The sequence below is a fragment of the Notolepis coatsorum genome (genome assembly GCF_963971535.1).
Source record: "Notolepis coatsorum genome assembly, chromosome: 2".
Lineage (NCBI taxonomy): Eukaryota > Metazoa > Chordata > Actinopteri > Aulopiformes > Paralepididae > Notolepis > Notolepis coatsorum.
The window spans coordinates 179,131,866-179,147,194 of NC_140166.1; the positions used below are offsets into that span (position 1 = coordinate 179,131,866).

The following is a 15,329-nucleotide window of genomic DNA, read 5'->3' on the forward strand; positions in this document are numbered from 1 at the left end:
AAAAATCGGAAAAAGAAGGAGGGGGAAAAAGATAATAAAAAAAAATAAAAAATAAAGAAAGCTTGAATTTCCGACTTCTTTATTAAAAACTTTTTTTTATCTCTCCCATCCTCCCCAATTTTTGAACTCACCAGCCACACACACAGTGGGGGATGTTTTAAATTTTTTTTAATTTTGCTTCACCAGAAAATTAGCAGCCGCCACTGCCCCCATGTAACCCACTTGAGAAGTCAATCACCCAAGTTTCTGTGTCCCTGTGACAACTTTGAAATAGTCGTATTTTGCTCCCCATTGATGAGTTAGCAATTTTTTTTATAAAAACTTCCTAATAACATGTTTGCGAACATATTTCCAGGCTCTGCAAAGAGGAGAGGTTGTCAGACCTTCTTTTATTGGCAATTGAGAAGGATGTTCCAATCAACCACAATGATGTCATAGACATTTTTCGGGACATGGCCAACAGGAAGATTCGGTTGTGAACCGGGAGGAGAGGATCTAATTGTGTGTGTGTGTGTGTGTTCGCTATTGAACATCATACAGTAACATTGCATGTGTGGCTGTTTTGAATGGACACCAAAGATTTTATTTCACACTATTCCACAATACTGTACCCATAGTAGTCATTATATGTTGAATTCAATTATCACAAACTTCCCTACCTCAGCATGCAACTGTTTTTTTTTATTCAATTAGATTCTTGTTTTTTCTCTTTCCACCTGTGTTTTGTCCAAATGTAATTTTTCCTTTTATATGTACTTGAATTGATGAACTTGGAATCTTGACGACATTGTAAATGAGGGTAAAAAAAATTCATTTTGAGAATAAATAAAGGTTTCAATCAATCTTCGGCTCTTGATGAAGTGTTGATAGGGATGTAGGAGAGGAAGGTACTGAAGAACAGGGATCATCTCCACATAAGATAAGATAAGATAGGATATTCCTTTATTGATCCCCTTGGGGAAATGCAGACATCATAGCAGCATGGGGGAGGAGGTACAGGTAATAGTAGAAGACATAAATACAGGCAATACAATTATAGTACAGTAGAAAAGTAAAAATCTGCACTAGGCAGTGTAAACAATATAATTAACTCTGAATATACGCATCTGAGCAAGTAGGCAGTGTTACAGCCACAGACAGGGCTTTTCTCTCCCCTGTCTGTCAGCAGGTTCCCAGGCCCATACATGGTCCCCTTCCTGTTCCCGTCTCACCATCCACCTACTCACTTGTGCCAGATGACACACCTGCCGGCTATCACCCAATCACCGAACCTAGATAAAGGACCTGCACTCCTGCCACTCCTTGTCCGAGTGTTGTTTACACCTCTCGTGGTATAGGACTCTCTTCAAGACCTCAGCATTCATGGAATTATGTTTTTGTGTGCTCAGTGACTTTTGCTCTATATACTAACCCGGTGCTGATATGGAAGTGTTGACAAAGAAATGTCTAAACCTCTTTTCTGACACACATTAACCATTAACACTTTGAGTGCCACAGACGTGTTATCTCGTAATTTCATGCCCCCCGTTGAGTGCCACCGACGCAAATTTGTCGTTTGATTTTTTTATTAGCGATCTGAATTCATATTTCATCAACAGAGTCTCCCGTTGGTACAGCAGCCCCTCTAGGAGCTCCGATGGGAAAATACCGCCCCCTATAGTCTATCCCTGTGTAACTGCAGGTCATTCGATTATACTGGTGGATCTGTGGAGGGGGAGCCTCCTCTCTCCACTATGCTGGCGAGGGATCTGATGAACAGGGACGTGATCGCGAGATGGAAAGCAGCCTGGAATATATATTTACAGCAGCCAATAATCAATCAATAAACGTGATCGATATTTGGAATGGCGATCATCTTTTTGGAGAACATCTGATCTAAGGTAAGGAGTCTATGTTACCAGTTTTAGGATAATCAGCGCTGTATTCACTGAGATAACAGCGTGTCCCGTTAGCCCCTTTCGTGACTTTCGGTTTGCAAGCCTGTGGCTTTTGTGACCGGAGTCACTTGCCCACCCGCCCCGATCACCCAGTAGCGAAACGACCAAGCGTCGTCAAGGGGCTCGCGGTGTGTCAAGAATACATCAGATCTGAATTTCAAAGATACCCAGCGTACAATATGGGTCTAACACAGCTTCACGATGGGGTCTGGAAGCTCGGAGTTGCTAATAAACAGTTTAAAACATTGTTACTCGACGAGTGGTATTTACAGACCGAACGTCCATCTCCGCATGCGCACCATGCCGCGTTCACGTTACTGGGAAGAAGCGGAAGAACCAGAGGACATCTCGTTGCTACAACTAGGAAGCCTTCACGCTTTGACTCTATATATATCTATGGATGAAACGCCCACATCCATACTTCCGCAATTCGTGACGCGAAGTGGGAGATATGGGGTCTATAAAAGAATCCCATATGTCCTAGTAGGAATGGGAATTACCACTAGGAGGCTGACGTGAATGGTTTTTCCCAGTCGGAAACTGGTTCTTCCGCTTCTTCCCAGTAACGTGAACGCGGCATGGTGCGCATGCGCTGTGACACCAACGGCGGAGATGGACGTTCGGTCTGTAAATACCACTCGTCGAGTAACAATGTTTTAAACTGTTTATTAGCAACTCCGAGCTTCCAGACCCCATCGTGAAGCTGTGTTAGACCCATATTGTACGCTGGGTATCTTTGAAATTCAGATCTGATGTATTCTTGACACACCGCGAGCCCCTTGACGACGCTTGGTCGTTTCGCTACTGGGTGATCGGGGCGGGTGGGCAAGTGACTCCGGTCACAAAAGCCACAGGCTTGCAAACCGAAAGTCACGAAAGGGGCTAGTGTCCCGTATGTGTATATGTGTGTGTGTGCTGTGGAGGAAATGAGAGAATCGATTTCTCAGCTCGCTTCTATAGCGTGCTTAAGTACACATATACTATCGATAATCTAGCGTTTATTTGAAAACTATTCATAAATAGGCCGACAAATGACGACGTGTCTAGTGTATTCGAGAATATTCCAATAAATGCCGTTTATGAGGGAACAAGTCATTGATAAGCGACGGGCAGATTAGACACATAGCCATAATTTAAAACATAGATTATGTGTTTTTAACGCTATCATTGAAGTGGATGCTGGCATTCAAGGACATTAATCAACGTTATGGCTGGCACTGAAAGTGTTAAGGTGAGGCACTACCACTGGAAATGGTGATTTGAACTGGATTGAACTTTTAGATAATATAGATATTTTGCCTGTATAACTACTGTAGTTTCATAAAACGTTTACAACAATCATCAAAAGCAACTATAAATATTACGTTTTCAAGTTTTACAACTAAAGTTAATGGCCATTTTCTCAAAATGACTTCCTTTGCACAAAACACTTTTGCACCTTAATTTGTAGGTATTGCCACCAAATTTGATATGATGCTTCCTTACAGAAATAGGCAGTAATTTACAGGGCCATTTTACAAATACATTTATAAATGTATACATTTATAATACACACACACAGAAACACACACACCGGTTTGACAAGACCACACACACACAGACACTCAACCAGACTGATTCAATTAACATTTTGAGGGGTGACGAAGCGTCCCCTTTCTCAATAAATCAATGACTTGTAATACCTGTTTCAAAAGGCCCTCTGTCTCTATGCTAGTTGGACCAGCCTATCTCGACAAAGAACGGGGGTCAGAAAAGTGAATATATATCAACTGTATTTATCATTGAGACACACAAGAGATCATAGCCTTGTTGTCAGGAGAAACCTATACTCTGAAATGCTGTTGCTTGCTTTGCTATATGTATGTAAAAATGTATTAAATTTTTTTTTTTTTTTATTTAATTAAAAGAAAATTATTAAAAAACGAACCCTGACGAAGTTTGAATCCCAAAAACAGGCTTCGGGGACAGCCTTACCATACATATTATTTATATTATTCAAATGGAACTCAAACATGTTCCGTTGTGATGTCACAGTATGATGTCAATCATGTTGTGATGTCACAGTATGATGTCATAATCAAACATTCTAGAGAACATTTGTGTATCTATTCAACAATTCTCTCTGTAGATCTCATTGCACATTTTGGAACAGGACTCAACAGATCAACTGTTAAAACCTGTTAAGTGGTAGCCCTATTTTCAGAGATTTCGCCTAAAGGTACATGCCTAAGTAAATGAAAGATTGCTCCACTTCTGCAAGGTCAATTTGCATGTTCTTGGTATCTAGGAACATCTAGGGACCTGAGGGTATGTATTTCCAGTGTCAGAAATATTGTGTCTGTTACTAGGCTTGAGTAAATTGTAATGAAGAAAAGGATAATATAAATTATGATTTATTTTTTCATCTTTGACGGTGAATAACACCATGTTAAATCTGCGGGGTAAGAGAAATCTAAGCAAATGAATAAAGGTAAGATAATTAAACAGAAGGATTTGTAGATGCAGTAATAAATGATAATCGATTTTAATTATGAATTCATATTTGAACTTGACCTTGACCTTATTATGGCCAAATCATACATCTATGGATAGGGAAAATGCTCCTCTTTCCAATGGCAGGGTTGAATCTGGATTTAGTAATTTCCTTGCGGTTTTACGATAAAAGAGATATAATTAGCATTTTTTCTATAAATTCGTATTTCCGATCAATCGTATAAAACATCGGTAAAAATGAAAATATACACTTTGACTACTGTTTTGATAGGGTTATGGTCTTTACTCTTGGCTAAAAAAATAAAATAAAAAAAACATGAACCTCTTAACCGTTTCCCGGCCAACCACGGAGATCTCCGTGTTTCGGATCCAACGGTTGAGGACCAACCATGGACATGTCCATGGCAAGGTTGTTTTGGCTTTTATTCCATTGTAATAACCTACTCGATGTCACCGAGCAGCACTGCAGAAGTACCCTACTCTTTGAATTAGAAAAAGTGCATTACCGGCCAGATCCTCTTAGGGGCGCTATCTCGATAATGCAGTGTTCCCTGTGGCAGAAGTTGTCTTGTTTTTTCTGGACCTCCAATGTAGTTTTCTGCTAACATGAAGCGATGCCTATAGCCTGTAGCTTGGAATACGTTTTGGGACGCGGATTTCAGTGTGCAGTAAAGGAATATATCATCAGCCAATGGACATATCGATCTACCAGATGGCGATCGATAACTGGGAAATCCTTTGGGGGATCCAACCGGCCCACGGTAAGATCTTTTTCACGTAAATTACATGCTGATCAGGGCTTGTTATCATAGCCATCCACCCGATCAGCGAATGTGGCTACTGAGGCTAACGCGGTTATTGGTAATCAATAATCAGAAACGAGGTCCCCTGCCCCCCCTCTTTTAATGCATTCATGGTGGACCATCATATCGATCATATGCAGTTTGATTTTTAACTCTAGCTTCTGTATATCCGAAATGCCATTGGATTTAACGTTAGTAGTTTAGCGGCCTGTATCTCGCCTTCCAGGAAATATACTAGCCGAAATCCCTTATAACGCTTATATTCAAGATGCTATAAAATGAGAACGTATTGATGAAAAAATAATTTCTTTAAGCCATTTTGAAGGGACGGTTTATGGTTTCAATTGACAATGAGAATGGACAGATAGCAATACTATAAAGTATCGATTTAGCTCTACAAACAGCCCCACGGACTATGCAAGTCTGTTTAGAAATGCTGGCCATCTAGAGTGATTTTAGACGGATCCAAATGGCCCTGAATGTGTTAATTCCATGCCACTTTGCCGACCTCTAGTGGCTCGGGTGTGCATTTCTTTTAATACAATATATAGATAGAATTAAAGCCCTATTTGTTTTTTTTCACACAGTATTACCCAGCTCTGCCTCTTCTACCTCTTCTACCTCTGCCTCTTCTACCTCTGCCTCTTCTACCTCTTCTACCTCTGCCTCTTCTACCTCTGCCTCTTCTGCCTCTGCCTCTCTACCTCTGTCTCTCTACCTCTGCCTCTTCTACCTCTGCCTCTTCTGCCTCTGCCTCTCTACCTCTTCTACCTCTGCCTCTTCTACCTCTGCCTCTTCTACCTCTGCCTCTCTACCTCTTCTACCTCTGCCTCTTCTGCCTCTGCCTCTCCTACCTCTCCCTCTTCTACCGAAGCTCTGCCTCTTCTACTGCCAATCCGCCACGTTATGTAAAGTGCCAACAACAACAACAACAACAACAACAACAACGACATCGACATGAGTAACAACAACGACATCAAGTGAAGTCGGTCGCCGAGCGGCGTGGCCCCGCTCGCCACCTCGCCGCACTTCTCTCCCTCATGTCCCTCGTAGCAGTGGCAGCGGAACCTCTCCGCCAGCAGCTGGAGCTCGTGCTGCGAGTGCCAGCCGTGGACCACGAAGTCGCCGTCCCCTGCCGGCTGGATGCGGTAGCTGTCTGCACTGAGGTGCAGGTAATGCTGGGCGTGGGCGTTCCGGCGGACGCTGCAACCGTTGCTCTGGCACAGGAAGTCGCTGCAGACCTCGGCGGCGCGGGTGACGTTGGTGATGTACTGGCCCAGTTGTTGGCTCAGGAAGGACTTCACACTGGTGCATTTGGGCTGTGGACAGGCGATGGGGGGAAAGGGGAAACAAGTTAAATTGGCATGAAAAGAGTGGGGTTGTGTGAGAACAGGCTGTTTAAATATATATATATATATATAAACATCAACAGGCTGATTAGGATAATACGCACCGTTCAAACAGTTCAGATACATGTAGTAAAAAGATACATGTAAAATATTTCCTTTTAAATGTAGTGGAGTAAAAGTACAAAGTTACCTAAAATGAAAATACTGATGTACAAGTACCTTAACACTTTCACTTTAACCTTTCACTACCACACTACCAAAGGGTTAACCCTTTCACTGCGACAATACAGAAGGTTAACCCTTTCACTGCCACACGACAAAGGGTTATCCCTTTCACTACCACACTACATAAGGTTAAGTACAGTGCTTGAGTAAAAATACTTGGTTACTTTCCACCTCTGTGTATGGATAGGAAATACTGTACACTTACTCTGGATGAGGTGAGATCGTTGCTTCCCCAAATCACAAAGCCAGCCGCACCCAAGGCAGCACTCTCACCAATGGTGTAGACCAAGTCTTTCTGGAATAAATTCATGAATTGTTTTAAGATTAAATAATGCATTTCTATTTATATTAGATTGCTCATAGTAACATTTGGCACAGACAGTATCAAGTGTGTAGGCTACTACTATAATGGATGACAAGAGTATACTAATACCCATCCATTGCAACAAAGGAATACTGTTTGCTGTTAGTGGCGAGTACAGAGACTCTGGTGAATGGAGTGGATGGAGTTGTATGAACATTGTATTTCAAAGACCACTCAACCCAACACTCTCTGGCATTTATCTTTTAGCCAATACATTCCTTTTCACATTGCCAGTAATACAAATACAAATAGAAAATGTATATTTCAGATGCATAGTCAAGAAGCCCGTATTTCAGTTTCACATCAACTCTTACCGTTGTGAGAAAAGCCATCGCCTTCATGCAGTCTCAAATACACGTAGGTGGGAAGGTCGTACTCCTTGGAGCTAAGGGAGGAGAGGAGAGTCTTATGGACTCCAGGAGCCGATGCTGGGAGTAGAGGCGGTTCTTCATGCTGCTGGTGTCGCTCTTCCTGATGAACACGGAGGGGAACAGCGCCGTGCTGCTGTTCCACAGCCACAGCAGCTTGTCGTTCAACAGGATCTGCTGCGGGGCGCCGGAGCCCGTGTAGTTGCCCTTGCGTGGGTTGTAGTTGTAGTTGTAGATGTCAGGTATTCACTGACATCTTCAACCTGTCCTTGGAACAGGCTGTCATCCCCACCTGTCTGAAGAAGTCCACCATCATCCCTGTACCCAAAAAATCTACGCCCGCTTGCCTCAACGACTACCGCCCTGTAGCCCTCACCTCCATAGCCATGAAGTGCTTTGAGAAGCTAGTGAAGGGCTACATCTGTTCCTCCCTCCCCATCAACCTGGACCCTCTGCAATTTGCATATCGCCCCAACAGGTCCACGGAGGACGCCATAGCCCATGTGCTGCACACAGCAGCATCACACCTGGACAAGAGACAGGGGAACTATGTGAGAATGCTGTTCATCGACTACAGCTCAGCATTCAATACCATAGTCCCCTCCAAACTCATAGCCAAGCTCAGGGACCTGGGCTTGAACTATGACCTCTGCCAGTGGGTCTTGGACTTCCTGACGGGCAGACCCCAGGTGGTAAGAGCCGGCAACTGCACCTCCTCATCCATCACGCTCAACATAGGGGCCCCCCAGGGCTGTGTTCTGAGCCCCCTCCTCTACTCCCTGTACACACATGACTGCGTAGCACAGCGGAACAACACCATCATCAAATTTGCTGATGACACAGTAGTGGTGGGCCTGATCTCTGCCAACGACGAAAGGGCCTACCTGGAAGAGGTAGAGAACCTGTCACAGTGGTGTCAGGAGAACTGCCTCTCCCTGAACGTCAGCAAAACAAAAGAGATGATTGTGGACTTCAGGAGGTCGGGGGTCAAGGACTACAGCCCCCTCAGCATCGACGGGGCACCGGTTGAGAGAGTGAACAGTTTCAAGTACCTCGGAGCCCACATATCCGAGGACTTGACATGGACCACACACATTGACAGTGTTGTGAAGAAGGCACGACAACGCCTCTACTTCCTCAGGCGCCTAAGGAAGTTCCAAGTCAGTCAGAAGATCCTTAGGAACTTCTACTCATGTACAATAGAGAGCATCCTGACCGGCAACATCACCTCCTGGTTTGGGAATAGCACTGCACAAGACCGTAGCAGACTACAAAGAGTGACACGTTCAGCCGAACGCACAATTGGAGGGGGGCTTCCCACCCTCCAGAACATTTACAACAAGCGGTGCAAGGGGAAGGCTAAGAGAATTATTAAGGACTCGAGCCACCCGAACAACTGCCTCTTTGAACTGCTGCGGTCAGGCAAGCGATACCGGAGTCTTAAGGCGAGCACAGAAAGACTCAGAAGAAGCTTCTATCCCCAGGCCATCAGGCTGCTAAACGAACAATAAACACTATGCAACAACCATCAAATGCACACAGCACACACACCCACACGCACACACTCACTCAAACAAACAACACACTGCAGCACCCACTCTCCACACTTTAGATCACACAAACACACTTTACACTTTATATTTATTGATAAAGGATTTGCACTACAACTCGTACACCTACTGTGAATTGTACCTAAATTGCACCTCGTCCCATTCCTGCCTTGCACTATATAGTATTGTATATTAGTACACTGCACAGTATTGTATATTGTATGGTAACTACGTCTATTCTGCATCGAACATTGTACATATGTCTAAACTGAACACTGTGACCTCATTTTTTTACTTCTAATTTTACTATGTTATTTTATTTCATACTTATCTTGTCTTGCACAGTCTCTGGAGCGTAACAGTAAGAAGCATTTTGTATAAAAGTATTCTGTACTTCTGTATGACAACTATTAAAGAAACTTGAACTTGGGTAGAGGTAGAAACCCCACAAGGCGTTGGGGCGAAGTTGCGCCCCACACTGGACCGTCTTCTGCATGAACGCCTTGGCGCTATTCTCGAAGCTTCGCCGCGCCAGCTCCTCCACCTGCGCCATCGTCACGTTGACGTAGGCTTTTTTGATCAGCTCCTGCGAACCGCGGTGGTAGATGTCCTTCGAGTCCCAGTTGCGTTCCCACTGCGGGCGCCAGTGCTCAGAGTGCTGATAGTCGATGACGGCCAGGCCGCGGAAGTCCTTGGAGGGGATGGAGTGGTTGAAGTCCTGGTAGGTCTTGAGGAGGTGGCGGGGCAGGCTGCCGTTCTGGGGCACGCCCCCGTGCACCGGGACGCCCTGCTTCGTGTAGTAGGGGTAGTAGCCGAGCTGGTCGTGGTTGAAGATGCTGACGGTCTGATCCGTGTTGAAGCACCGCTGACTGCCTTGGAGTTGGAACAGGTGGTCCAGGTTGGCGGTGACGTCGTACCTGATGGTGCACACTTCCAGCGGGGCGTACCAGGCGGCGATGAAGGGCTTGTGGCCCGTCAGCCCCCCCCCCCCCCCTCTCGTCCTGGTCAAGAGAGGGCTGAGTAGGGATTAGAGACCGTACAGTATATACCAGTACTAACATACACTTACTGATATAAACAAAAACTTTATTTTCACACAGTATTACCCAGCTCTGCCTCTTCTACCTCTACCTCTGCCTCTTCTACCTCTGCCTCCTCTACCTCTTCTACTTCTACCTCTTCTACTTCTGCCTCTTCTACCTCTGCCTCTTCTACCTCTGCCTCTTCTACCTCTGCCTCTTCTACCTCTGTTAGGGCAGCAGTGGCGGAGCCCAATAGCAGAACACAGGAAGAGGGAGAATGGAACGTTTTAGGTTGGTTTTAATATAGGCACCAAGCAGACAGGTATGAAATGTACAGGAATGTACACTAGGTGCGAGCAGGTGCACTCCTCTCGTGCAGCACAGGGACGTCCAGGTGGGTGGTGTCTCGGGAGACAGCGTAGCTCGGGAGCGGTGGTCCTGGGCACAGGGAGAACAAAGGTTAGGACAAGGCAGGCAATAGGGAAAGGGCAGCAGTGTGCGTCGTCGTACCTAGGTTGTTAGGATAACACTGCGACGAGGGACGACAGGATCCGTGGGTTGAAGTAGGGGCTGCTGATGAGGGAATCCCTCACAGCCGCGCTGATTGATGTCCCTCTGGCAGCGTGGGAATGCTGGGGTCGGATGCTGCCCATATAAGGGTGTGGAAGCAGGAGGGAAGAGAGGCTCTCGCCGTGATTATGACAACCTCTGCCTCTTCTACCTCTGCCTCTTCTACCTTTTGTGATGTCACAGTATGATGTCATGTTGTGATGTCACAGTATGATGTTATGTTGTGATGTCACAGTATGTCATAATCAAACATTCTAGAACATCTATTCAACAATTCTCTCAGAAGATCTCATTGCGCATTTTGGAACAAGACTGAACAGATCAACTGTTAAATGATTGAAACCTGCATTTCTCAAACAAGATGCCTTGCCTACCGTTTAGCCGTGGAAAGGTGAGCTAAGTTATTATTATTTTATTTATTTTAATTTAAGTTAAATGTATTTTATTCGACTTCTAAAGAATGTCATGTTTTTAGACATGTCTATATTATTCAAATGGGAGCTAAATATAATATACTTTATTATTACATATACCATACATTAGGGCTGAGCCCAAACGTTTGTTACGTTGGCATTCGAATTCTAAATCAACATTCGAATTTTTAAATGTTTATAAAAAAAAATATATATATATATATATATATATATATATATATATATAAAAGCGACGTTGTGTGAGGGCCGACCATGTCAGCTTGCTTCATTTCTCTGTCATTACGGTAGTGTTCTCAAACGTACACGGCACGACTAAAAAAGGGTCCGATGTTCCCCGCTACTCCCGAAAAAGCGACAGAGTTGTGTGAGGGTGTAGATAGATGGTGCAACATGTGTAATTTTGTATGTGTGTGTGTGTTTTAGGGTGACCAAACGTCTCGATTTGTGTGGGACAGTCCCATTCTTTAGCCCTTTGTCCCGCATGCCGCAACAGAAGAAAAATGTCCCGAGATGTATATCTGTTATTTAGTTAGGCCTACTGGACATTTTCGTTGACATAAGTAGATTTTTCATTTTTGTTTATTTATTAAGTTAATATAAAGCGTGTTTTTTAACGTTTTTGAGGTTGTTAAATACACGCTTTTGATTTCTTTAAGTGGCGAGTGACGTCTTTTTCGTTGTAACTTCGGTGGACAGCGCCTTGGTGCTGAAGTGTCATTCAAACTATCCTTACTTAAATATGACTGTGACGGGCGATGACGGCACCACACATGTGAACAGTAACAATGCAATTAATTAATGTCTTGTTGTAATTAGTATATCCAATGTCATGCGTCTTCTTGAAGCGGATTCAGCTTGTTTTGCTCCGATTTGACGTCAGTTTAAAACCCTACTCCTATGGCATATTTAATTCCGCCTGGATCTTTTCTTTTTATTGTGCGCTTTAGCATTGTCAAAGAGTAATTGCTTTTGCCCTTTTCCCTTTGTAACTTCATCCTTTAGCCTTCAATATCTTATTTGACGTTACTGTACGATATAAGTGTGTATTAAAAGACGGAGCTGTTAATGCGTATTGAAGGTTTGTGTCCCCGGGCAAGCTATATTCACGTAACTCGCATATATTCAAATGATTCCTGTAATTCCTGTACAGTAACTATTCAACTAATAATGTTATTAGGTCATTCTGGGACCACTCACGCATAATGCCAACATCCTCAACTATCCACAACACTTTAAAATACTCGAGTGACTGACGGACATTTCCCGATGAACTTGAATCTGTTGCCGCCGCCGCTGACAGCAGAGCCTTTATTTCAGCGGGGAACATAGGACCCTTATTTCAGCGGGGAACATAGGACCCTTTTTTTGTTCGGGAGCGGGCGGGACCGGGGAGCATAGAACCTTTATTTCGGGAGCGGCGAACATAGGACCCTTTTTTTTTGAAAAAGCGGGGAACATAGACCCCGGGGAACATAGGGATGACCCCCAATGTAGATGGCATGACGTCTGGAGTGAGGACATAGGGATCCTCCTGTGCAGTGGCGTCATTTCAGTAAAAGGCAAGGGGGAGGGAGGGGGGGGGGGTCAAGGGGGGTTTCCCCCCCCCTTGTTAAATTTTTTTGTCAAATCAGTTCTGCAATAGTCACTTTTGGTGAGTTGTTTCTATACAATTCACTTATATGACATTTAGGTAACATTAATGAACAAAGGAGACAAATATGCTCTATCCATTGAGCTACACAGGACTACAACAGCATTTAGTATAGAAATGTGTGGCAACAGACTAAAGCAGCACCACAATATTTTGCATACATATTATGCTGAGCAGAATGTAATATCATAACTGTCTATTATTTTTCTTGCAATTGAGCCAATTTTCCTTAGGTACGGTTTTGAGGTGTGTGTTCAACAGAATGTAGTATCAAAAACACGTTCACAAAAAGTATGGGTTACTGAATGCTAAACTGCACTGTTATAATCACTAAGCCATTGTAAGACCTTACCCGTGTGTCCTTGTATCACTTGTCTCTGCTGCCCTTTGATTAAAAAACGTCTATGTCCATTTTCCTTTTTTTGTGTGGCATGAGTTAGTCACCTATAGTAAAAGTCACCTAGTAAAAGTGAGATAATTGACAATATCAAAACATGCTAGGGCTGTACCGAATAGTTCGAAGCTTCGTTCATAATGTTGACATTCAAATTCTAAATCAACATAAAAAAAAATTAAAAAAAAAAAAATTAATTTTTTTAAATGTTTTATTTGCCAAGGCGAGTGCCATACCTTGCCATACCAAAATGACGCCCCTGCTCCTGTGGAAGTATAGAGAGTGAAGACGATGTCCCACTCCAGGAAACGGCGGTAGATGGTAGCGTACAGAACGACCTGGCAAAGAGTGGAAGGCAGTCGGCAATCCTTATGCTCTCCACGAGCTGATTGCCAACCACTCTCAGGTGCGTGAAACTCATTGTTCGACACGCCCCTCGTTGGGAAGCGTGCAGGGTTCCACCAGCCCTCACAAAAGCACCTCAAAGGCGCTAAAAACAAGATTACAAATATCACAAAACAAACTGGTCAGACTACTACTTGACCTTACTCCTAAAACCCACCTCACCCCTGCCCACTTTGACTACCTAGGATGGCTTAGAGTAGATAATAATGACAAGAGTACAGCAACTTGCAATGGGCCTGGTCTACAAGATACACTTCAGGTACCCATGTACATGTAATACTTCCCAAAGGTCAGTGAATACCACGCCCACAACACCAGAGGGAGTTCCACAAATGTTCAACCCAGATTCGGCACAAACAAGGGACTAAACACGTTTTGCAATTATGCCACAACAACGTGGAACGCCCTACCCACAGCCGTAAAAAAAATGTGAATCCCTACCCACATTCAAAACCGCTCTTAACTCATTTAGCGTCAGTCACGATGATAGTCAGGTTAACTCGCCATCGCTTGAGCGCCAGACCCGAGTAGGCCTATAGTCGGGTTTTAATCGTTATTTTTTTTATTAGCGATAGCCATTCATTTTCATCCATCCAGCCTGATGTTATCGTTGGGAATGGGTCTGAGCTCGCAAAAGGGCAAATACCACCGCCTTCCAATTGGTATTGCACCCCATTGGGAATGGTCTACTTTCTTTTCTGGGACAATCCAAGCCGTGCGGGCGTGGTTTAAATACTCAGGCGAGGTAGGCAGATACACAGATGCATCTGCGAGTCCCCGTCCCCCCCCCTCAATATGCAATGCTGTTGAACATGGCACGGACCTCCGCGCCCAGTACTTCAAATGGCGATGAGAAAATTGGATTATTTCTTTTGCATTACATCAGACACAAGGTAAGAAAACTATATTGATCGTTGATCTGATGTCTTTTTTTTTTTTTTTTTTTTTTAACTTAATTTTTTTTTTTTTAGCGTTTATCGCTTTTCTGGTCAAGCATGACCGACAGTTGTAGGGTGAAACGGGAGAGAGAGCAGGGGAAGACATTCGGCAAATGATGGCGAGTCCGGGAATCGAACTCGGAGTCAACCAGATCCGTGACGCAGCACGGTATTCCGCGACGCAGCGCGGTACATGGTGTGCTACTGGAGCACCCCTGATATGTCTTTCTACCGCAATCGCGGCTGTGTGTGTGTGTGGCTGTGTGTGTGGCTGTGTGTGTGTGTGTTGAAGAGGCTGCGGCGGAGCCCCACGGTCCAATGCTCCTTTCATGTATGCACGAGGAAGGATAATACTGATAATCTACCGTTGATTTCAGGAAGATACGATAATCAGGTGAAAAATTACAACGTGTTTAGTGTATTCCACTAAAACGCTATTATCCGTATTTTTCTGGAATTACTCAGAGGCACCCAAAGTTATACTCATATTCAAAAGGCTATAAAACGGAAATGTACAGATGAAAAAACAATCCGTTTCGTACACGTTGACTGGATGCAACTAACTGATAATCGACGGGTGTATTAGACCCATAGCTATACTTTAAGATATATTTTAAGGACACTCAAATCTCACAGTCCCCCCATTGACTTAGAGCGGTGGCGCACTAGCGCCATCTTGTGGATTAAGCGGTTTTGATTGATTGAAAACTTTAACAGATTGCAGAATGGGTACAGTACAGTACAGCTCAGAGAAAGACTTTCGTCTTGTTTACATCAGGGTCCCCCATTTTCAATTCATCATAGCATATATATGACACACACGACA

At 44.0% G+C, this 15,329-nt stretch overlaps 1 pseudogene across 1 annotated transcript; it reads right to left on the bottom strand.

Moving 5' to 3' along the window:
• Positions 1–838: 838 nt before the first annotated feature.
• Positions 839–15,178, bottom strand: LOC311223633 (hyaluronidase-4-like; annotated as a pseudogene). The gene is made up of 6 exons: positions 15,138–15,178; positions 9,516–10,090; positions 7,486–7,748; positions 7,013–7,102; positions 6,209–6,552; positions 839–890 (listed from the first exon to the last, which is right to left on the bottom strand). The product of its transcript is annotated as a hyaluronidase-4-like (transcript).
• Between the last annotated feature and the right edge of the window lie 151 nt (positions 15,179–15,329).